At 44.1% G+C, this 24,956-nt stretch overlaps 1 protein-coding gene across 2 annotated transcripts in view; it reads left to right on the forward strand.

Annotated features, from left to right (window-relative positions):
- The first annotated feature begins 1,955 nt into the window (after positions 1 to 1,955).
- Gnb1 (G protein subunit beta 1) overlaps positions 1,956 to 24,956 on the forward strand; it is a 64,882-nt gene continuing 41,881 nt past the window's right edge. For both annotated transcript variants that reach the window (XM_036178384.1, XM_036178385.1), the window contains exon 1: positions 1,956 to 2,201. The gene's annotated coding sequence lies outside the window, so the exon portion shown is untranslated. The remainder of the gene's footprint in view (positions 2,202 to 24,956) is intronic.

Genomic DNA, 24,956 nt, shown 5'->3' on the forward strand with positions numbered 1-24,956 from the left:
CGAACTCACAGAGATCCACCTGCCTCTGCCTCCCGAGTGCTGAGATTACAGGCGTGCACCACCACTGCCCGGCCCTCTTCTCATTTCTACTTTAAGTCCTTCATTGATGCAGATCTTGAAGGGTGGGCATCAGGCTTGCTGGAGTTTGATGACTGCCTTAGAACTTGAGACCACCTGCCAACACCCAGAAACCCCGATTCTCTAATTTTCTACGGGTACTGGACTGTACTCCATGCCCCATCCCTTCTCTGCAGGAGCCTGGGGCCGAGATGTCTGCTGGTTACCCAGCTGTTCATGCTCCTGTAGCGCCACCTTTTTTGGACCAGCAGAGACAAGTGGAGACCTTGTCTCTCCCACTATCCTCTTAGGTATAGCTCTGGTTGCTTGGTCTTGACCCTTTCACTTAGAACTTAGAATGCAACTTAGATCCTTTTTCCCAGACCATAAATATTCCCCAAGATCCTCTGGGGTTGGGGTGGTCACAGTGGGTGAGGAAGTCTTCACAGGAGTCACAGTGAAATAAGAAAAGAGCTGGGCAAAACAGCTGGGAACAGGCCACTTTTGAGAAATGAAGCTGGCAATGGATGTGCTTTTAGGACTGGGCCAGTAGGGGCTTGGGAACATCTATGCAAAAGTGACAGCAGCAAAGGCCTGGCCTTCACAAAGTTATGGAAGATGGAGTCACAAGGGACAGAAGGCCCTGACTAGGAAGCACAAGATGACCCTGGACTCTACCAGCAGAGTTTGGAGTTGTAAAAGAACAACACCAGTGACAGTCAGGTCTTGCTAAGATGGAGTGGAGGACAGAGGCCCAGGGGTAAGAGGCCACAGGATGGGATGATAGCAACGACGGTTACATTGGAGATAACTGGAACCAGGTTCCTTACTCTCAAAGCAGAAGGTCACTGACATGAAAGCAAGAAAATATGAATGAACCCTGCAGTATTTTAGTGTGCTCAAGAACAGACACAAATGTCCACATGACTGTTTGTATGTACATGTGTTCTCTCTCTCTCTCTCTCTCTCTCTCACACACACACACACACACACACACACACACACACACGGTTTCCCTCGGGCTGTCTGCTCAGCCAGCTAGAAGTAATGGCACTTTAGTCGCAATGAATACCCAGCACCTGAATCCTCCCTTCTAGTGAACTGAGGTTCAGGGATGACACAGAAAGCGCCTATGAGGAAACTGGCAGGGCTGAGCAATGACAGGGACATTTCTATGGCCTGGCAGGAAGAATCCAGGGCAGGGAGGAAGATGTGAAGACCACCCACCCAAAGGCTGCTTCAAGAAGGAACAGAGTCGAGAGGAGGAGGTAGACCTGGGTGCAAGGTGCACAGGAGCCAACAAGAATGGAAACTATCAAGTGTGACGAAGAAAGCCTCCTCGGCAGCAAGCATGGAGCAGTGCCAGTGCCAGGTCCCAGAGGCCAAGGTGGTAGGAAGGCTGAGATGCATCCACCAAACGGTTGTGGCCCTTGTTTGAGAGGCTAGTGCAGGCCTGGAGGAAGTAAGAGTTGTACTGAGACTGTTTTGGAAAGGACAGAATGGGAGTGAAGAAGTCAGTGTGGCAGGAGTCACGTTAGCCCAAGGCGGCTGGAATTAAGAGGCAAGAGGGTTCTGGGGGTTACTCTTGACGCCCTTCCTGTTCTGCCTGGCTACTGTTGCTCCTGCTAGGCTGTTAGGCCGCTCACCTACGCCCTCTGGCCCTCCCGGGCTGGACACGCAGGCAGAACACACCGCCCTCTGGCTTGGGGCACGTGGCATTGGGGCCGACACCAGCAACGTAGGGCCCGAGGCTACCGAAACCCATCTGCAGGTCGCCCCTTCGAAGACCCTCAAGCGGTACCACGGCACCTTTAAGCCGCTCGCGCACGCGCAGAGGCGAGGAGGGCGGGGCGGAAAGCGCGGCACGCGCACGCTGCTTGTGCGCGGTGACGCGACGTGGGGTTTCCCGAGGCTGCAGGCAGGGGCCGCCGCGCCCATCCTGATGGCTGGAGGCGTCTGAGGGGCGGACGGCGACGGCGGCGGCGGCGGCGGTGGCGGGCGCGGGCGGCGAGGGCAGCGGGGCTGGAACTGGAACAGCCGCCGCGCGGACCCGACCAGCCTCGCCGGCTTCTGCCCGCAAGCCGCGAGCGCGACGACCGGGTCGACCAGGCGGCGGCGTGGGCGCCAGACTGGGCGAGGGCGAGGTGAGCGTGGCTCCGGTCTGTGAGTGGCGCCGGCCCTTAGCTGGGCCGAGCTGGGCCGGGCCCTGCGGCTCTTCTTCCCGCCCGGGGGTCATCGGCCGCTCGAGTCATCCTGCCGTCCAGGGTGGGGCCGGCAGGGACCGCAATCCCTGGGTGGGCTGGGTGGGCGGCAGGGCCTGGGTCCCGGATTGATTGGGCGGAGCCCCTAGGCCGGGACGCGGACCGCGGGCTGGGGTCTTGGGAGCAAGGCCGCATCCGTGATGTGGGACCGTGGCCGGCGGTATCCTGGGCTTAAGGCTGCATCCGAGATACGGCCGCTGGGATAGGGGTCATGGGTTCAAGGCCGGGGCCGGGGCCCTAGATTCTAGGCTGGATCCCGGATGCGAGACTGGGTGCGGGGTCTTGGGTTCAAGGCCGGACCGAGTGTCGGGATTCGGTTCCCAGAGCCTGGAATCGAGGCTGTGGGTGGAGTGGTCTAGGCCGTGGTGCCGGACTCCAGCGGTGGTCGCGGGATGCTGGGCTGGGGCCCGGGTCGTGGATTCGAACCTGGGCGTGACAGCCTAGGCCAGGATGAAGGGCGCGCCCGCGGGCGCTTCTCGAGGCCGGGTCCCCGCGGGAACAAAAGCTGAGCTCTGCCCTCCCGACCGCGCCTTCCTGCGGGGTGTGGGACCCGGCAGGGCCGCGCGGGGAGCGGCCGCGGGGCGGGCCTCCCGGATACAGCGATCACCCCTGCGGGGTGCGGGCCTGCTGCCCACCGCGCTTCCCGGCTCCTCTGGTTCCCGGCTCCAGGCGCCCTCGAATGAATGGGCGCCGCGTCCGGCCGCCGCGACAAGATGGCGATGCCCGCCTTTGTCAGCTAGGACCGCGCCGGCTGCCACCGGGGCTGAAAACAAAGGCCGGCCCTGGCAGCTGCGGCCGGGGCAGGAGAACAAGCGCCGGGGTCCTAGGTTGCCTGGACGCCACTGTGCAGGGAGGGGGCGTCCTGCCGAGAGCCCTCACCAGGTGGCCTAGCTTTTCCACGTCTCCACAGCCTCAGTTTCTCTGGGGAAACTGCGGCTTGGCTTTTGACCTTTTGATACATTCGAACATTTTTTTCCGGGTTTTTTCAATCGTCACGTTTAGCATCCCCAAGTATTATCCCTATATGTGCCTAGTTCATCTTTACAGCGGTTATGTCAGAATTTTTATTTTGAGAGGAGAATTAGTAGAATTTATAATATATTAACGAGGCTTGTGCGTAAATATTGAAATTACAGGTAACTCGTAGTGTTTGTTTGGTAGTAATAGTTCTTTTGTTGTGTTTGTCTGATAGCAGCAATCAAGCATTTTTGTGTGGTTAAGTAGCCAGTGAGATTGACTATTAACTAAGAAAATCTTTCATGATCAGCTAATAAATAGCAATGTTAATCTTGTGAAAAGTTCCCCTTCACTATCAGTTTCTAAATAGTTTCGGTTTTTTCGTTTTGTTTTTGTTTTTAATCGGTCTTTATTTGAAAATAAGGTTTTTAGTTCTCTTGCTAAAATCTCTTCTGGATTCTTCTAGAAGGTACATCATACTGCAAAAAGAAAATGAAGGAGCAGTTCTCTTTCTCCTGTCTTACACTGGGTGTTTGGCCACGGATGGAAGTGTTGAAGACAGGCTTTGAGCCTCTAGACAACAGAACTAGGTTCTGGCTTGATTGGCTTAAGGGTGACAGACTTTTCTGACAGACCTGTATAGGAATGTAGTGCAGCTGGGAAGGCTAGAATCGCTGTGAGAAGGCTAGACTGTAGGTGTAGGGTCCTGCCTGCATTTTGTTGCACTGCTACAGTGTGTTAATCTTAGAAGATGAGAGTCTGGACAAAGTCAAAAGTAGGTTATCCTAGGCTGTGTGCTCATACCTGCTGCCTGGCTCCTGGGCGTACAGATGCCCGGTGTCAGGATGGTATTTCATCTGCTGGATCCTTGCAAGGATCTTTATTCAGGAGATTGATTGAACATGCACCTTTAACAGCCTTCCATGAACTTATTCACAGGACACAAACAGTTCTTATATAGCACCTGAGCTTACATCAAAGCTATGTTTATTTCATCAGAATAATGCAGAGTGTCCCTTAAGCACCCTTTGTAAATAAAAAGGCTTCTCTTTGTTTGATAGCTTCAGTTATGTCTAATTTAGGGGGATAGGGAACCAGGTAAATTTCCTTAGATTTAGAAGGTTGCAGCAACTCTGAATGTTGAGGCGAGAAAACTAATCTAAGTTGGAGTAGCCTGGGCTATCTACTAATTAGGCTTGTCTTCACTCCCATTCCCTAAAGTCAGTGTAATAGTCTCAGTCTCTCTCTCTCTCTCTCTCTCTCTCTCTCTCTCTCTCTCTCCTCTCCTCTCCTCTCCTCTCCTCTCCTCTCCTCTCCTCTCCTCTCCTCTCCTCTCCTCTCCTCTCCTCTCGCTGAGGGTCGAACCCAGGGCCTTGTGCTTGCTAGGCAAGCACTCTACCACTGAGCTAAATCCCCAACTCCCTCTCTCTTTTTTTTTTTTTTTAAGAGTAGAAACTTTTCACATCTACTAGTAAGGCTGATTTCAGTTTGTCCAAGGTGGATTTATACTGATTATTGGAGAAACAGGCTGACTTAGAGAAGGTAATTAATCTCTCAAGAAGTGGTGCACAGACATACTAAAGCTTTGTTAGTTTCACTTAGTTAAAAAAATACTGGGCTGGGGGTTTAGATACTCAGTGCCAAGCCTGAGGACCTAAGTTAGATTGGGGGGTGAGGGGGGTGGAAAGGGGAGAGTGCACTCCTGCAAGGAATCCTCCACTCATGCACACTAAGTGTAATTTAAGAAAATCTCTTATTCGTTGGTATTATTGGAAAAGTTAACAGCTCTAAAATGTAGCCTTGAGAAAGCCCTTGAACTTTCAGGGCTCTTTCGACTCACCTGCTATCAGTTGGCTATGTGGCCAGTGCTCACCATTAGTGAGCCACAATGGTTTTATATTACAAGTGTAGTATCTGCAGTTATTAGTTTGTTTATTGGATTGTTTTTCTCTGCCCAAGAGATTTGGCTCCTGTCAGTCACTGAATTGGATTAAATTCTTTATATGGGCTTTGGCTTTAGCATTAGTGGATTGGTAATAGATATTCTCAGTTCTATTATCTGGGCTTGACCATATGGTGTACCTTTCCCCACCTCCCTTTAGTTTTTTAAACACTGTTTGACTCTGTAACCCATGCTGTCCTGGTATTCACTGTAGTGCTGGCTGGCCTCTAACCCCTGATGATCCTTCTTCCTCAGCCTCCTATGTGCTAGTATTTATAAATGAACCGTCATGCCCAGCTTTATGCCATGCTATTTTTAAGCTATTTATCGTAAGTCTCATAAGACATGCAACAAAAATTTTAGAATCCTGAGGGTTTTTTTAAACTTTTTATTTTAATGTTTTATGTGTATGAGTGTTTTCTGCATATATGTGTGTGCACCTATGAGTGCTTGGTTCCAGTAGAGGCCAAAAGGCTGAGAATTGTTACAGATGGTTGTGAGCCACCATGTGGGAAGTGGGAATAAGACCTAAGTCCTCTGTAAGAGCAACAAGTGCCTTTGATGGCTGAACCAGCTCTCCAGCTCGTTTTCTTAATTTTTATTTTATTTTATTTTGAGACAGTCTTTCTACATAGCCATAGCTGTCCTGGAACTCACTATGTAGACCAGGTTGGTCTTGAACCCACAGAGATCCACTTGAACTCAGAGATCTGCCTGGCTCTTCCTCCTAAAACGCTGGGATCAAATGCATGTGCCACCACCTACTGGCTCTTCTTAATTCTTTTTTGTTTTTTTTTTTCTTTTTCTTTTTCGAGACAGGGTTTCTCTATGTAGCTTTGTGCCTTTCCTGGATCTCGCTCTGTAGACCAGGCTGGCCTCGAACCCACAGAGATCCACCTGCCTCTGCCTCCCAAGTGCTGGGATTAAAGGCGTGAGCCACCACCGCCTGGCCTGGAATAAGAATTTTAAAGCTTGAGTTTTGTTGCATAACTAACTTCAGAAATGCAGACTGTAGACATTGGAGTTGGTCACTGGGTACGAGGACTAGGGATTGCTCTTTAACCTTGTGCAGTACTGGCTTTAGAAGTTGTGTTGATCCCCTGATGCTATTGCTGGCTTCCAATGACAGAAAAACTTTCTCTTTTATTAGAACACAGTTGCCTTTTCTTTTTTTAAAGACTTAATCATAGTAACAATATTTAGTAATTTGTCTTCTTTGGTGGGGGTAGGGGTGGACTGTTTTTGAGACAGGATTTCTCTCTCTAGTTCTGGGACTCATTCTGTAGACCAAGCTGGCCTCAAACTCAGAGGTCCACCTGCCTCTGCCTCCTGAGTACTGGGGTTAAAGTTGTGCACCACCATGCCTAGTTTAATGATTTGTCTTCTTAAGTCAGAATTTTGTTTGTTTTTTGTTTTTGAGACAGGGTTTCTCTATGTAGCTTTGCGCCTTTGCTGGAACCCACTCTGTAGCCCAGGTTGACCTCCAAGTGATTTGCCTTCTTAAGTCATAATTTTTTGTTGTTGTTTTGTTTTTTGTTCTTTTTTTTTTTTTGAGACATGGTTTCTCTGTGTAACATACCAGACTGGCCTCTGCCTCTCAAGTGCTGGGATTAAAGTAATATCCTGCCGCCACCACCTGGCTTTAAATCAGAATTTTGAGAGAGCCATTTCTAAAATCTCTCTGATTTAAAAGACTTGAGATTATATAATATGGTTCTAAGCATTATTTTGTTGAGTCTATTCTGCTATTGATAAAAAGGTTATTACAAGATAATATTTAATAGTCCCGAATTTTATAATGTATTTTATCAAGAGGGGGAAAGATTGTATATATTAGCTCATAAGACTATTAGAGTGAAAACAGCAGGTGAAACATGCTTATTAACCTGTAGATAGTTGTGTGTCTTTTAACTTAAAAGCCCTGGGGTGTTGTAAAATACAGTCCCTACAAGAAATATAGATGCTCATCTGCTCATCTACTTGTCTGTTAGTTGGTATTCCTGTATGTTGTTTAATATTTAATATTTCTTTTTGTGTTTTGGTTTTTTAAGGCATGGTTTCTCTGTGTAGTTCTGGCACTTGCTTTGCAGACCAGGCTGGCCTTTAACTCGCAGAGATCCATCTGCCTCTGTCTCCCAAGTGCTGATATTAAAGGTGTGTAAAGCACACCTGGCATATTTAGTATTTCAAATGCTTACTCAGCACCTTTTCCAAGTCCTGAGGACAATTTGTGGGAGTCTGACCGGCGGGAACAATGGAGGTCAGCGGTTCTCAGGGGTACCTAAACAGTTCTAGAGCTTAGTGAAGTCTCTGAAATCAGTTTGAGGTATGGGGCAGAAGAGATGGTGTGTTTTTATGCAACAATCAGCAGCTGCACACCATTACCCACTTTGTCTTCACTCAATAATTACTTTTCTGTGGCCAGAAATTCCCCCAGAGAGAAGTAGATAAAGAAAAAGCAAGCCAGGCAGTGGTGGTGCACGCCTCTACTCCCAGCAGGTGAATCTCTGTGAGTTCGAGGCCAGACTACAGAGCTAGTCTAAGACAGGCTCCCAAAGCTACAGAGAAACCCTGTCTCGGGGGGGAAAAAAAAGAAGAAGAAGAAAGAAAGAAAAAGCAGAGTGTGGGGGGAGGTGAACTTTCATGTAGAGGGCTCCAACAGGCCTTTGAAGGATTTGAGTAGGTTGACTAGATAGGGACCACACTTAAGCCTAGAGCGGTCTCAGAACAGGGAGGGAGGATGCTGGCTGGGGTTTCAGCTGGTACAGATGGAGAAGATGAGTAAAGTTGGTGATCAAGAAGGAGCCCTGAGGTTTTGTGGGGGTGGGGTACTAGGTATAGGTCTGTCCTGCGGGGTGTAGGGGGGCATCTATAATAATAATTTTGGTTTGTGCATGCTGGCATAGTGGCTACTCCATCTTCACTTTCTGCTTCCCAAGCACATAACTGTTCTTGAACATTCTCTTACTCTGTGAAGACCCTCCCAAGTGTGTTTACAGAGTTCATTCTCTCCTAAGGAGCCTCTCTTCACAGGGCATTCCTGAACCTCAGGTTTCATAGCTTGATGTTGAGCTTCCCACTAGTTCTAAACTTGAGGAAGAAAGATACCCAACTTCACTGAAGTATCACTGGCCACTGAAAAGGTACACAATAGATACTTGTTAAATCAGTGACTTCTTTTTATATGACTGAGGCTCTAGAAGAGATGGAGGCCTTTGGAGGTTATTAGCATTTTGATGGTGATTAGAGCCTCGGGATCAGAGCTAACTCTGACCTTCGAATCTTAAAGTGTAATCCATAAACTCTTAGCAGTTCTTGAAACCCTTTTTAGGATTTCTTAGGTTAAAGCTACTTGTAATCATATAAATATTTTATTTGACTTACTGCTGTGTTGGATTTGTACTGTAAAACTGCTAACTACTTAACACAGATCAAGGCTGTAGTAGAAATTAGTCATTTTCACGGCATTCAGTTTAATCACTGGGCATGGAAACACAGGTCTTTAATTTCAGACTCAGGCGGCAGAGGCAGGCAGATCTCTCAGTTTGCAGCAAGCCTGTATTCGTAGTGAGATCCAGGCCAACCAGGGCTTTAAAAAATCATTAATCCTTCACATTTATTTCTAGTTTTTTGAAACAAAGACTTGCTCTCAGGCTGGCCTCTTGTTGACTAGGCACTCATATGGAGGCTCATAATTATCTGTAACCCCAGTTCTGGGCATCTTCATCTGGTCTCTGAGGGCATGCATATGGTACATGAACATACATGCAGACAAAACATCCATGTACATGAAATTAAAAAAAATTTTTTTTAAAAATAGAAGTTTTCAAACAAAAATAGGGATTTTTGTTCCTGTTAGCATGACAGACAGTATCCAGTATTTAAAGGGGTGGTGTGTGTGTGTGTGTGTGTGTTACTGGAATGAAACCCCAGGTCTCATGTATGCTAGCAAGTGTTCTACCACAAAGGTACACGTTTTTTAGTCCTGAGGTAGTGTACCTTGCTTATGAAATTAGAGGATAGTGCTAGTGAAATGGTTTTTGTTAATTATGAAACTTGTCTACATTTGAAATATCTCCTTATATCAGTGAACTTTCACTTCCCAAATGACCTGTATATGATGCTATGAAAATCACCGATGGATAAAAGATCTATTTGGAGCATAAAATGGAGTAAAATGATTTGATGAAACTTCTTGAAAAATTGTCAGTTTCAGATTCCACATTAGAACTACTCTTTAAGAAACTGACCACTTGGGGACATAGTGTGCCTCAAATAAGAGATGTCCTGCCTTAAAAACAAGGTTGGAGCCCATGAAATGCCTTAGCAGATGAAGATACTTACTATGCAAGCATGATAATAGAGTTCTGCCCTCAGGACCTGTGTAGAGGCAAATGGAGAGAAATGACTTAACAAAGTTACCCTTTAGCCTCCACAGGCATGCTATGGCACATAAGCTCCCTTCCCCCATAAAAATTGTTTAAAAACAGAACAACCACAAAGTGGAAGGAGAGAACAAGCCAATAAAGTCATCCTCTGATGTATGTGTGCATACACATGTACACACTAATAATTAGAAAAGAAGGAATCGACCATTTGAGCTGGTAGTATAGCTCTATGGCACTGTTTGCCTCTCTGTGGGAGCCCTGGGTTCCATCCCACCACTGCAGTCAATGAACCAAAGATCTGCCTGTCTATTGAGTTTTGGTTTAATCTGTTTAACAAAATAGTAAAAATCCTTTTCCAACAACCCATGAGAGGCTGTTTTACTTTTCTTTTTTCTTTTCCGAGACAGAGTTTCTCTGTGTAGCCCTATCTGCCTGACTCTGCCTCCCAAGTGTGAGATTAAAGGCATGGGCCACTATGCTTGGCTTTTTTTTTTTTTTTTTTTTTTTTTTTTTTTTTTTTTTAATTTGGTGGGTATCTGAATACCACATATGTGGTTTCCATTGGAAGCCAGGGGAAGGGTATTGGGTCTCCTAGAGCTGGAGTTGGTTTTTTTCCCTTAAAAAATATTATTTTTTGGTAACGTGTTTTCCAAGTGATTTAATACACATATGTTTGGGGGGAATGGGCTTTGCAGTGTGTATGGAGAATATTTGGGGATGCTCCATATGTGGAGGCCAGAAGTTGACTTGGGGTATCACGAATGCTCTCTTTAGCTGTATGTTTTTTAATGGAACTTTATACTTATTTTTATTTATTTTAATTATGTGTGTATGTGTGTGCACATATGCACGTGGGTACCCTCAGAAGTCAGAAGAGGGTGTCAGATGCCCTGGAGCTGGAGTTACAGGCAGTTGTGAGCAAACCACTGTGAACCTGGGTCCTTTGAAAGAGCAGTATGTGCTCCTAACCATCGAGCCATCTCTCCAGACCTTCCTCAATTTTCAGACAAGTTTTTGACTGCAAGTTGAACCCAGAAGACCTGTGGGATATGTGCCCTCATCCCCTAAGCCCTACTTTACATGGAGGTTATTGGCACATACTGACAAGTCCTGCTTTTTTTTCTTCTCCTCCTCTTCTTCTTCTTGAGATAGAGTTTCTCTGTGTAGCCTTGGGTGTCTTGGAACTCACTCTGTAGACCAGGCTGGCCTTGAAGAACTCGGAGAGATCTGTTGGGCTGCTTCTGCCCTCCAAGTTCAGATTAATTTTTTTTAAGATTTATTTTTACTTATGTGGAGGGAGGGCAGTCAGAAGAGAGTGTCAGGGCCTCTGAAAACTGGAGTTACAGGTGGTGGTGAGGCACCATGTGGGTGCTGGGAATTGGACCTCGGGACCTCTGGAAGGGCAGTCAGTGCTCTTAACCACTGAGCCACTGTACCACTGGCAAGTCTTGCTTTTTATGTGGATTCTGGAGATTCAAACTACTTAGCACTCAATTTACTCAATGAACCATCTTCTGATTTAACACTTAAAAACTTTGCAGTCTAGAACTACAAAGATGGCATAGTGAATAAAGGTACTTACTTTCGAGCCTGAATTTAATCCCTGGGACCTACATAGTAGAATAAGAGAACTGACTCATGCAAGTTGCCCTGACTTCTAGGAGCTCCTTACTCCCCCAAAATTTAAATTAATAAAAAACTTAAAAATCTTAATTTTAATTTCTGAATATAGTAAATACCAGTTAATCTACCAAAGCCTCTGGGATCCAGATTGATTGATTGAAAGTGGAGAGAGTGGAAGTCCTTTGCTTGCAGTCAGGCATCCTGTCTTAATGTCTTGTCTCTAGCCTCATGTACATACAGTAATGTATTTTATAGGGCGGAAGGGAAGGACCTAGAGTTTCTCTGAGGTCTGTCCTGAGGGTAGGCATGGGGAAACAGAGGGCAGCCCCAGGTGATGAGCAGAGGAATAGTAGCTCATAGAACCAGAGGTGAAAAGAGCCGCTGTCAATGGAGCCCTTCTAAGAGCGCAAGGAATAACCAAAAGTGACACTTGAGGGGAAGAGTGGGGAACAGATGGAGCTTGTGGCAGTAAAGGAGACTTCTGAGGGCCTGCAAGTGATAGTGAGAAGGTTAGATGTTTGCTGTGCTTGGATGGGAGTACTTAAGGTGGCTGGCTACATAGGGAAGAGATAGATCTCCTTTCCCTCTTTTTTTGAGACAGGGCCCCACTATGTAGCCCTAGCTGGCCTTGAACTCAAAAAGGTCTGCCAACCTGTTTCCCCAATATTGGGATTAAAAGATTATGCTACCACTTCCAAACAGTTGTGTTTTCTGTTCCTTAGAAGTTCACTTGTCCATCTGTTGAACATCTTTGTTCTCCCCATTCTCATAGGCATGGTGAGGATTAAATGAGATGGAGTACCAGGCCTGGTGGCTCCTGCCTTTAATCCCTACGCTGGGGAGGCAGAGGTAGGGGGATCTCTGAGTTCAAGGCCAGCCTGGTCTACGTAGCAAGTTCCAGGATGCCCCGGGCTGCATAGAGACTATATCTCAAAATAAAAATAAATAAATGTGGTGGAATAAATGAAATGTCAGCTTCAGTGGACACTATGGGGAGTGTCTTACTTCTTTACCCCTTCTTTCATGCTTTCATGAGCTGCTTCCCTAGGCCCTGCTGGGCTTTGGGTTCTGTTGTAACAACCACAAACTTACTCTCATAGTTTTGGAGGATAGAAGTCTGAAATCAAGATGTAGGCAGGGGTATGGGCCTTTTCCTGCAGGTGTTAGGCGAGAGTCCTGTTAGGCATATACTGCTTTACCATTGAGAAGCTCCCTTTACTCTCTTGTGGTTGTCAGCTATGTAATGTAATAACTTGTGGGTGGGTGCATTGCTTCAGTTTTCTGCCCGTTTTTATAGGGCTTTCTAAATGCTGTGCAACTGCTTTCCTTAGAAAGACATAGCCATTTGGTTAAGGCCCACTCTAATTGTGTTGTCTCATATTAGTTTGCCTGATTACACCTGGAAAAGACCTCTTTCCAAATAAGGTCATAGTTCCAGGTAGACATGAGTTTTGGCAGATGCTGCTCAACTCTAGCTATTGCTTTATCCTTTGAGTTACCTCTCCTTGAGTTTCTAACTTACGTTCTTCTGTGTACTTGCTTTCTTTCAAAGTCAGTAGTACTGGGGATGGAACTCATGATCTGTCCTATGTTGGAGAGTGCTCTGCCACCAAGCTATATCTCCAGTCCCAGTCTCTTTCCCTCTTTTTTTTTTTTTTTTTTTTTTTTTTTTGGTTGTTGCTGTTGTTGTTGTTTGTTTTTCAAGACAGGGTTTCTCTGTGTAGCTTTGTGCCTTTCCTGGAACTCACTTGGTAGACCAGGCTGGCCCCAAACTCACAGAGATTCTCCTGTCTCTGTCTCCAGAGTTCTGTGCTACCAAGCTCAGGTAGGCTCCTTAATGTTATTTAATTTTTATAAAATGAGGGGGTTTTTGTTTGTTTGTTTGTTTTATTTCTTTTGTTTTTGTCTTATGTGGCCAATAATTGCCATTTTGGGCAGTAAAAAAGTATGAACTTGGGAAATTAAGTTTTGTTCACAAATTAGATTTAACAGCCTTTGCATACTTAAAGTTAGGAGCTGCTGTTGACATTGTTTAAACTTTAGAACATTTGTCAAATTTAGTAAATTTCTATTTTAAATTGAAGTAGTTTGTAAACTGGACATAGTAGCTTACACCTATAATCCTAATACTTGAGAGACTTAGGTAGAAGGGAGATCACTGGAAGGATTGGACTTGAGATGGGGCAGAGAGAAAAAAGGAGTTGGGTCCTTGAAATATGACTCTATGGTTAAAAGCACTGACTGCTCTATCAGAGGACCTGGGTTTGATTCCCAGAACCAGAACAAGGTGGCTCACAACCATCAGTAAGTAACTTGAAGCAAAATCCTAATTAGTCTTCTCAATTAAAACCCGGAGTTGGATATTAGGGTGAAAGCTGAAAGATTAGAGAAGCAAAGCAGCAGCTTCTAGAGACTTTACCTCTACAAATCGTCACACTGAATGAGGGCCCCAGATCCTGTCTCCACCTGCCTTAAGTCCTGTCTCCACCTCCCTAGTTGTGCTGGGATTAAAGGCATGAGCCACCACTGCCTGGCCCTATGGTTAACTAGTGGTTAGCTCTGCCCTCTAATCTCCAGGCAAGCTTTATTTGTCAGAACACAAACAAAATGTCATACAACAGTAACTCCAGTCCCAGGGCACCCAGTGCCCTCTTCTGGCCTCCAAAGGCACCAGACATACATGTAGTACACATGGCAAAACCCCCATACACATAAAATAATAATAAAGACCAGTTTGTATTCAGAATTTGGATTTTATTGGTCCAATTCACTTTGAGATATTTTAGCTTAAATAAGTACATTGTTCCTAAACTCTACCCTTAAAAGCATCTTGATTTTGCTAGTTTTAGCAGACTACATCTCATGTAGCCTGTGGTATTCCTTATTATCTAGAGTTGAGGTTCTGCTAGGGGGCAGCTGTCAAACCCAGGGTTTGAAGGAATCAAGCACTCTGCCATTGAACTACACCCCTAGCTCAAGAGGAAGAGACCTAGGTTCTGTCCTCTATGATGAAAAACAAAAAAATACGAAAAGTTTAAAAAAATTGTGTGTGTGTGTAAAAGTGTGTAAGTTTAAGTGTGGGAGGTCAGAGGACAGCTTTCAGGAGTCAGTTCTTTACTTCTATCATGTAGGTACCAGGGATTGAATTCAAATGGTTGGTATTGGCAGCTAGCAACCTTAACTACTAAGCCATCTTACTGGTCCTATTTTTAAATTTTTTGAACTTGGGACATATGACAGCAGCATTGTAAGAATTGCATGCTTATATCTTCCTAAATTGAGTATAAGTGGGTTTAAAGGTGTATATGTCAACCAGTTATAAAAATCAGATGTTTTTGTAGTGGGCAGTTGGAGGCTAATTGGGTCATCCTTAAGAAGCAGCCCAAAAAAAAAAAAAAAAAAAAGACCTGGATACATGATGAATAACTGTGATTAGACAAGTAGGTTTCTTTACTCCTCCTTTCCTAGCTACTATATATGTGGCTGAGGGCTCTAGGGTTCAGTGGGGAAAGGCAAGGACTAGGTGAAAAGCCTTGGCAAGCTCTGCACCTGAGCTCCTGCACCCCCCCCCTTTCCTGTGGGGGTCTGAGAATTCTTCTGCAATTATATTTTTTGGCCTGAATGTTTAACTGAAATAAGCTTTACAGTAAAATTCTGCTTTGGTTTTGTTGTAGAAGTCAGTAATTTAATGAGTGGCTAGATAAAGTAGAGAGCAGTATACTGGTCCTGCCTTGGGGTTTCTGATGTGCTCTTTTATGACTAGCTATTTTTAAATAGAACTTACAGATTTTTTAATGTTTATTCATTCATTCATTTTAGGTTCTTAGGAAAGGGAAGTAGTCTAATGCCATTGTTTTCATGGTTAGGCTTTTCTTCAGCATCTGTGGTGGCTGGCTTTGTTTTGTGAAAGGATCTTCCTGTGTTGCCTAGGCTGGTCCTGAGGCCTTGGGCTTAACTGATGCTCCTAAATAGCTATGAGTATGTTTGCCATGCTTGCTGTCATGCCTAGCTGTATATTCATAAAAGTTACATTCCTAGCCAGACAGTTGGTCTGCAGAGTGAGTTCCAGGACAGCAAGGACTATACAGAGAGACCTTAACCTTGTCTGGACAAACACCTCCCCCCCCCAAAAAAAAAAAAAGTTATGTTCCTGTGTATCCTGTGAAACGTTACTTTGTGGAGGTCTGAGGCAGTATCAAGGAACATTTTTATGCTAAGATAGCATTTTCTCTTTTTCTTTCTTTTTTAATTTGCCAAGCTCACAATAGTTGGGAAAATAGGCAGTTTGGGAAGAGCACAACAGTGAATTATTTGTGGGTTTTTGTTTGTTTCTGAGACTGGGTTTTTCTGTGTAGCTTTGGCTGTCCTGGAACTCTATAGAACAGGCTGGCTTTGAACTCACAGAGATCTGCCTGCCTCTGCCTCCCGGGTGCTGTGATTAAAGGCATGTGCCACCAATGCCTGGCATGTTTTTAAGATAATAAAAATTCTTAAAGACCACATGTAGTAAGCTGGGTCTGGGAGCATACCCTTGTAATCAACATTGAAAAAACAGAGGTGCCAGGAGGCTCTGGAGTTTAGGGGTATTTGGGGTTAAATAGTGAAACTTTGTCTCTAAAACTGAAGTAGCTCTATGAGCAAATTATACAGTAATGTGTAGCTTAAACTTTTTTCCTTTTTTTGAGATGGGGTCTTAGCTCTTCTAATCTAGCCTTGTTCATAACCAAGGATGACTTTGAACTTCTGGTTCTACTCTACTCCTATGTGCTTATGTTACAGATGTGGGCTACTGTACCTCGTTTATGTGATGTTGTGGACTGAATCGAGCAGTTTGTGCATACTGGACAACCACTATTCTGAGGTACATCAGCCCTGTAGGAGAGAATAAATGCCATGTAAGCCTGAGATACTACATTTGCCCACAGATCTTTTTCTTAGTCTCATCCCAGGCATCAACCCTGCCTCTCTGATCCCAAGTACCCTGTCTCTAAATTTTTTTATTTTATTTTTGAGACAGTGTCTTGCTAAGTTACCTAGACTGGCCTTGGACTGAGGATCCTACTGAATCAACTTTCTAAGGGCTGAGATTACCGGCATGTGGCTGTTGCCCATTTATTTTTTTATTTGTTTTACTAGACTGGGTCTCTTGTAGCCTAGGCTGGCCTGATAGAACTCCTGATCTTCCTGCCTCTACTTCCTAGTGCTTGAGGATTACAAGTGTATGTAACTATACACCCAGCTTCGAGTTATTTGTTTTGTTTTTCAGATTTATTTTACATGTATGAGTGTTGTTTTACATGTTTTTCATATTTTATATGAGGGTTTTGTTTTTTTTAAGATTTATTTATTTATTATGTATACAGTGTTCTGTCTGCACATATCCCTGCAGGCCAGAAGAGGGCACCAGAATTCATTACAGATGGTTGTGAGCCACCATGTGGTTGCTGGGAATTGAACTCAGGACCTTTGGAAGAGCAAGTAGTGCTCTTAACCTCTGAGCCATCTCTCCAGCCCCTTTACATGAGTTTTACATGTTGACTTGTGTGTATGTATATGCACCATGTGAGTACAGTGCCCACTTGGGCCAGAAGAGGACACCAGGTCCCTTGGAACTGAAGTTAAAAACCATTGTTAGCTCATATGTGGGTGCTGGGATACAAACCATCCCTTCTGTCCCAAGCTGTGTTTTTAATTAATGTGTAATACTTTGTGCTGCAGAAAAATTTGCGGGAGAAACTCTGGGAATGCTGTTCAACATGTGCAATGCACAGACAGTCTGAGTCAGGGTAAGGCCCCTGCCTCCTGTTGGCTCCAGCTCCCTGTCACTAGGTGTAATAAATGGCCATCTTGTGTGTTTGGCAGCTTTGTTTGTACTCAGCTCAGTATGGTTAAAATTCTGCCATATTCACTCCTGCTATTATTTGTGGAAGTCTCTTATTCCTGGGTATTCACTGAGTAGTTTCTTTTTCTAGACTTACTAGTTCCACTTCCAACAAAGTGAAGTACTTTATTCTTGTGGGCAATAAATGGGAGGACTGAGACTTCCCATTTAAGCCATGGCCCCTGAAAGCTGTACATTTCTCAACCAAACCATTCTTCCTTTATCTCAAGAAGTAGCAGTCAGGGACTCTTAGTGTGTAAGTGTGTGTATGTTGACGTGGGTCTTACTATATATAGCCCATGCTAGTCTTGAACTCGGAATCCTCCTTCCTGTGTGTGGTTTTTGGCATTTTTAAGGGCATAGGTCAGTAGTCCTGTAGAAGGACCCAGTAACTCTCACTGGACTTTTTTACAGTATGATCCAGGTTTTGCATTTTGAGCAAAATACCACAGAAGTGTGTGTCTGGGTTTCTCTGGTGAGTGTCTTTGATGATGTTCTCAATGCTTGGAAGGTCTGCCACACTTGGCTGCGGGTTCTATCTCCCCCCTGTGTCTCCTCACTTTTCTTTCTTGCTCCATTTTCTTACATCCGAAGTTCTACTTTTGCCTAGAAGTACCTTTTAATCAGCAGGTATAGAGGTCCTGCTGGGTTTTGTTGATTAGGAAGACAGTCTCTGTTAAGAATGTAAAACACCTTTCCCCAGCTTTAACTGAAAAGAAGGAAAGGGAGATGAGCCAGGTTGCCCCCAACCCCTTTTGACTCATTTCATCTTTTTCTCCGTGTTTGCCCTGATTTTTCTTTCCATTGTCTTTTCCCCTACCTTGTACTTAGTCTTCTTGGTTTATCTCTGAGGTCCAGGTTTGGGTTTTGATGGAAAGGTTCCCAAATTCACAGTGATACTGAGTGTCTCATGATTCCCAGTGCTGTGGCCCAACACAACTTTAAATCTCCTATAATTCCTTTTAAGATCCAAACATCTGGGCTGGAGAAATGATGCAGAGGTTAAGAGCGCTGAATGTTCAAACATTCCAGAGGCCCTGAGTTCAATTCCCAGCAAATACATGGTGGCTCACAACTATCTATAATGAGATCTGGTGCCCTCTTCTGGAGTGCAGACATACATGCAGGCAGAACACTGTATATAATAAATACATCTTTTAAAAAAAAAAAAAAAAATCCGAACAACCTGAGCATGATGTCTAACAAACTCAGTGGCTATTTGAAAAATAATACTCATGATAATGAATGATTTCATTCTTTATTTTTATTAGCTATTAATTAGTGGACTGTACAACTTCCCAAATTTAAGAATCAGATCTAACTCTACCCACCTCATTTCCTGTGCCATGCTGATGTTTATGCAATACTTGCTCTTTTTTTTTTTTTTTTTAATTAAAGCAGCCATCTCAGGCCCAACTGTTAGGATGTGATGCCATCAAGAGGGTATAGCTAGTGTGGAGGAGCTTGGTGTTCCTCTCTTGTCAGTCACCTACCTACAAGCTTCCCTCATTACTTTTCTCAGTGTTCTGTGAGTTTGTTCAATATTCTGAACACCATTTAGTTTGGGAGCTGAGATTGTTGCTTGATATTTATTTATTTATTGTCTGTCTGTTCGTTTGATTTTGAGGGAAGGTCTTACTATGTATCTCTGACTGCCATGGAACTGATTCTGTAGTCCAAACTGGCCTTGAACTCAAGTTATCCACTGGCTTCTGCCTCCTGGGTGCTGGGATTAATCCAAGGCATGTACTACCACACCTGACTTCATCTGTTTCTTGGTTTTTCGAGACAGGCTTTCTCTGTGTAGCTTTGCACCTTTACTGGAACTTGCTTTGGAGACCAGGCTGGCCTCAAACTCAGAGATCCGCCTGCCTCTGCCTCCCGAGTGCTGGGATTACAGGCGTGTGCCACCACCGCCCGGCCTGTTTTGTTTTTAACATTTATTTGTGTACTTGGATGCATAAGTACACCACTATGCATGTAGGTCAGAGAACAGTTTACAGGAGTTGGTTTTCTCATTGCACTGTGGATTATAAAGATCAAACTCAGGTAGTCAGGCTTGATAGCAAATCCATTTGTAAAACTTTCCCCCAAGCCCAAAAGTAAGTTTATTGAGTACACTGCAAGGGCAGTAACATAATTCCTTTTGTCTGCAGTTTCACTGACAAGTGAACTGGAAAAAATAAGTTATGGGTGCAGGAAAGATGGCTCAGCATTTAAGAGCTGCTCTTTAGAGGCCCCAGTTTTGATTCCCAGCAGTCACATGGTCACTCATAACCATCTCTATAACTCAAGTCCTACTGGATCTGTAGCCCTCTTCTGGCTTCTGTGGGCAACAGGCACACATGTGATGCACAAACACACACACACAGACACACGCGCTCGTGCAGGCAAAACACTCATACATGTAAATAATTCTTAAAAACTTTTTGTCAGAGTAATAAGGGACTAGCTGCACTAGATGTTCTTAAATCGGACCATGTCTTCCCTTCCTCCTTGTGTACCCTAAGCTGGCCTAAGATGTTCAGTCTTCCTACCTCAGGCCCACCTCTTCCTGCTTTTGACAGAATAAGCAAGAGTCTCACCATGTAGTCTAAGCTGGCCTTGAACTTGCTGTGATCTTCCTATCTGTGCCTCCTAAGACTTCAGTTATAGATATGTGCCACTAGTGGCTTAGAAACCACTTCGTTTGGAGAATTGCATTATTACCTGATGTGTTTTGAATCTATGTCTGGTGCTTTATGACTCATTTCTCTAGTTGGATGGTGCAGCATGAAAAGATGTTGCTTACATAACTTCCAGCCTGTGTTGCAGGATCCTATGGTTGCTTGACCTATTTGTGCCTCCTTCCTAGTTATCCTTCCCATTCCATTGCTTGCCCTGGGGACAGTAAGTGAGTGAGCTAGCACAGACCTTTCCTAAAGACAGACTGATGGTGGTGATTGTGATGGAGAATGGAAGGTGATAGGCCTTGTTGGACAGTGGACCAGATACCATTGTTCAGTTAGTACAGATGGCAATGGAAGGACTTGAGAAAAGGTTTCCAGAAGGGATATATACAAACAGCTTGTTTATCCTTCTTCCTCCTTCCTTCCTTCCTTCTGATTTTTTTAAAAACTTATTTTCACCTGGCAGTGGTAGCACACGCCTGTAATCCCAGCACTCGGGAGGCAGAGGAAGGCGGGTCTCTGTGAGTTCGAGGCCAGCCTGGGCTACCAAGTGAGTTCCAGGAAAGGCACAAAGCTACACAGGGAAACCCTGTCTCGAAAAACCAAAAATAAATAAATAAATGAATGAAAAATAAAAAACAAAATTTATTTGTGTGTGTGTGTGTGTGTGTACACGTGTGTGTACACGTGTGTGTACACCATGCACATTCCTGGTGCCTACTGAGACTAGGAGAGGCTGTCGGAGCCTCTGGAAACTAGAGTTACAGGAGGTTGATTGTAACCCACTTGATGTGGGTGCTGAGAATGAACCCAGGTCTTTTGCAAGAGCTGCAAGTGCTCTTTCTTAACTGTTGAACCATCTTTCCAGTCCCCTGGCTCATAATTTCTGTTTTCCTACATGTGTTTCCTGTCCTGGAGCCTTTCAAAATCCCTGTCTCCCTTCTTCCTGTAAGAGCATTAGTTAGACCAGGTGAACACTGAGAGGGGAGGGGGAATTCGAGAAGGCATCAGGAATAGTTTAATTTTTTGCTTCTAGATTTAACCATTTCCTTAAAGATATAGTTAATATCTATCTAACTTTTTTCTTTCTTTTTTTTTTAAGATTTATTTATTTATTGTGTATAAAGAAGGTACCAGATCTCATTATAGATGTTGTGAGCCACCATGTGGGTGCTGGGAATTGAACTCAGGGTCTCTGGAAGAACAGTCGGTGCTCTTAACCTCTAAGCCATCTCTCCAGTCCCATTCTTTCTTTTTTTATTTTTATTATTTTTTTTTAAGATTTATTTTTAAGATATACAGTGTTCTGCTTGCATGTGTATTTGCATGACAGAAGAGGGAGCCAGATCTAATTACAGATGGTTGTGAGCCACCATGTGGTTGCTGGGAATTGAACTCAGGACCTCTGGAAGAACAGCCAGTGCTCTTAACCTCTGAGCCATCTCCAGCCCCCTCTTTCTTTTTTTAAAATAATTGATTTGTTTTTATTTTATGTGCATTGGTGTTTTGCCTGTGTGTATGTCTGTGTGAGAGTCCCCTGGAACTGGAGTTACAGACAGTTGTGAGCTGCCTGCCGAATGGGTGCTGGGAATTTAACCCGGGTCCTCTGGAAGAACAGTTAGTTCTTCAGCTCTCAACTTTTTTTTTAGTTTTGTTTTTTTGTTGTTGTTGTTGGTTTTCTAAGACAGGGTTTCTCTATGTAGCTTTGTGCCTTTCCTGGAACTCACTTGGTAGTCCAGGCTGGCCTTGGACTCACAGAGATCCTCCTTCCTCTGCCTCCCGAATGCTGGTATTACAGGCATGCGCCACCACTGCCTGGCTTTTTTTTTTTTTTTTTTAAAGTTTTTTTGAGACAGGATTTCTCCGTGTAGTTTTGGTGCCTGTCCTGGATCTTGCTCTGGAGACCAGGCTGGCCTTGAACTCAAAGAGATCCATCTGGCTCTGCCTCCTGAGTACTGGGATTAAAAGTGTGTGCTACCCACCACCTGGCAACTTTCTAAAACAATTTTGAGACCAAAAAAAAAAAAAAAAAAAAAAGGACAATAATTACGTTTAACTAGTGAAAACATACAAGTCCTGCCCATATACTTAGCTTTCTATGTTTCTCTACCTTAGGAAGGTTCAATGCATGCTGTTTTAAAAGAAAAATTGCGATTGTCAAGATTTTGTTTTTCTTATCCCATTGTGTCACCGTGCAGCATTAGATAAGATTAGAAGGAAACAAAAAGTTCATGAAAGTAAAAAGACGCTACTAGGCAGATAATGGGCTACCACTCTGTGCCAAGCATGCAGTGAGAACTTGATCTTATTCTTGTTATGGCGTTTGTGTGTTTTACCTCATTCCTTATTGATAAGTAACTTTGAGTGTTTGTTTCTTATAGCTTGACTTCCTTATATTGTCTGCTTCTTAGCAAATTCTTTGTTTGTTTCTTCGTTTATTTATTTTTCAAGGCAAGGTTTCTCTGTAACAACTCTGACTGTTGTGGAACTGTAGACAGCGATGTCCTCAAACTGACAGAGATCTACCTGCCTCTGCCTCCCGACTACCGATGTATGCCACTACCACCAGTTCCTGGCAAATTCTAATGATTAATGGTTCTTTGGAGAATTTGATACTAAATTTTGCTTGTTCCTTCCTTTATTTGAGAGAGACAGGGTTTCTCTGTGTAGACCATGATGTCCCCAGACTCAAAGATCTGCCTTTCTCTCCTCTTTACTCCCAGGCTAGGATTAGTGATGTTGACTATTAGCTGGGTGGTGGTGTGGATTTCTCTTTTTTTTTGTGGTACAGGAAAATGGAACCTAGGACTTTTTGCACCCTACCACTTAGCCATGGCACTAGTCCTCCCCTCTTTTATGACCGATCCTTTTTTGTACAAACAAGTTGAATTTAAGAGAGGGAGGGTATTTTAGGAATAAGAAAATAAAATTCGTTTCCTTCTGACAGCTATAGAAATGGCAGTCAGTACCTGTTGACATTTAAAGAAAGTAGGAAATCAGTCTCCCTCCTCTCTCTCCCCACTTCCTTCCCTCTTTCCTCTTCCCTCTCCCCCTCTCTCTCCTCCCCCCTCCCTCCTTCCTCCCTCCCTCTCTCTCTCCTTTCCCATACCTCCTTGGGAGCTGGTTCTCTTTCATCATGTGTGTTGGGAGATGAGCACATCTCAGTGCTCTTCTCTGGCTGTTTTCGAATGACCTTCATCTTTTTGCCCTCCCATCCCACCCAGTTCTATTTTTCCTTCACAATGAAAAGCACCTGACATCATTTACTTTGTAACCCCCTTGATGTTAACCAAGTACTCAGCTTTGAAAGCAAAGGACTTGCAGGAGAGAGACATGGGTCTTGCCCAGCACTTGTAAATAGTTGTTGAATGAGTGTATAAAGACCACACATGTGAGCCTTGGCTATAGAGGCCATGATAGTATTAATGTTTTATCAGTAGTTTAATGCTTCCACCCTGTTTTTGTACTGTGATCTAAGTATGCCTATGTATGTACTCAAGTTTTGTGGGGGTTTTGTTTTGTTTTGTTTTTCCCTGAGACAGGGTTTCTCTGTAGCTTTGGAGCCTGCCTTGGACCACGCTGGCCTCGAACTCAGAGATCCACCTGCCTCTGCCTCCCGAGTGCTGGGATTACAGGTGTGCACCACCACCGCCCAGCTTGTACTCAAGTTTTAAGGATATATTCGTACTTTTTTTTTTTCTTCCAGCCTGTACTGGTACCCTGGCACAAGATCAGGACCAAAATGAGTTTCTGTCACACAAAAAAGCTACTAATCCCAAGTAGCCCAAGGCATACATGGCTTCTTTCATTTTTTTTTTTTTTTTTCCCCAGTTTTCTGTTGAAGTTCAAGTATGGGTCTTCAGCACTCATAAAAGCCTAGCATGGTGGTATGTGTCTATAACCCAGTGCTGGGGACAACAGAGCTGTTGGTCCTGCTGTGGGATGTCCTGTATGTTGTGAATAAATAAAACACTGATTGGCCAGTAGCAAGGCAGGAAGTATAGGATAGGTGGGACAAACAGAGAGGAGAGGCTTGGAGGTAGAAGTCTGGAGGGGACGGCATCCAAGTAGCAGCATGTAAAAGCAGGTAAAGCCACGGAACATGTGTCGACACAAAGATTAACAGAAATGGGCTGAGTATAAGAGTAAGAGCTAGACAGTGGTAGGCCTGAACTAATGGCCGAGCAGTTTAAATAATATAAGCATTTGTATGTTTATTTTATAAGTGGGCTATGGGACTGCTGGGGCTTGGCGGGACCCGGAGAGAAAAACTCTAGTTACAGTTCCCCATCTTTTGTTGAGATTATCCAATAAGAAAAAAAAAAAAACTTGATTTCACATTTTAATGGGAAATCACCTGTAAAGAGCTTCTTGAGAACATTTGATTTCAAGACTGAGAAAAATTAAGTGACAGTACTATACACATACAACATTTAAAACTTAAAAACATGGGTTGGGGATTTAGCTCAGTGGTAGAGTGCTTGCCTAGCAAATGCAAGGCCCTGGGTTTGATCCTCAGTTCCAAGGAAACAAAACAAAACAAAACCTTAAAACCTCAAAATGTGCTACAGTGTATGTGTACTTAGAAGTTAATCATATTTATATTTAATACTGTTAAATTAGCTCTACAGAGTCAAAACGGGGCCAGTTGATTTTATTCAGAATCTTGAAATGGTATCTGATCTTTGGATTTTAACCTAGTATAACCATGGGAATGTACCACTTTGTAATTGGGCTCCTTAACTAAGGGATCATGGTGCATTCATGACCACTGTATAGCTTAGTATCCACTGTACTACCTTCTGTTACATGCTGGACTTGGCTTCTCTTTTATAAAATTCTCATCCTGGATTGGTGAGTTGGCTTAACAGGTGGCTCATCTGATAAAGGTGCTTGCCACCAAACCTGAGGACATGATTTTGATTCATAGGACTCAACATTTTGAATGCAAAATGGACTCCCACAAGTGGTCCTCTGACCCCTATATATGTTCCATGGGTATGTTTGTGCCCCCCTTCAGTGAGCGTGCACATACATATAATAAATAAATGTAATAGAAACTTTTTTAGAGGACTAGATAGATGGCTCAATTGTTAAATATTAAGCAGCTCACAACTGGTGCTGTAACTCCAGTTACAAGGAATCCAATGCCCTTTGTGGGCAAGCCACATTCACTGT

The sequence above is a fragment of the Onychomys torridus genome, chromosome 2 (genome assembly GCF_903995425.1).
Source record: "Onychomys torridus chromosome 2, mOncTor1.1, whole genome shotgun sequence".
Taxonomy (NCBI): Eukaryota; Metazoa; Chordata; class Mammalia; order Rodentia; family Cricetidae; genus Onychomys; species Onychomys torridus.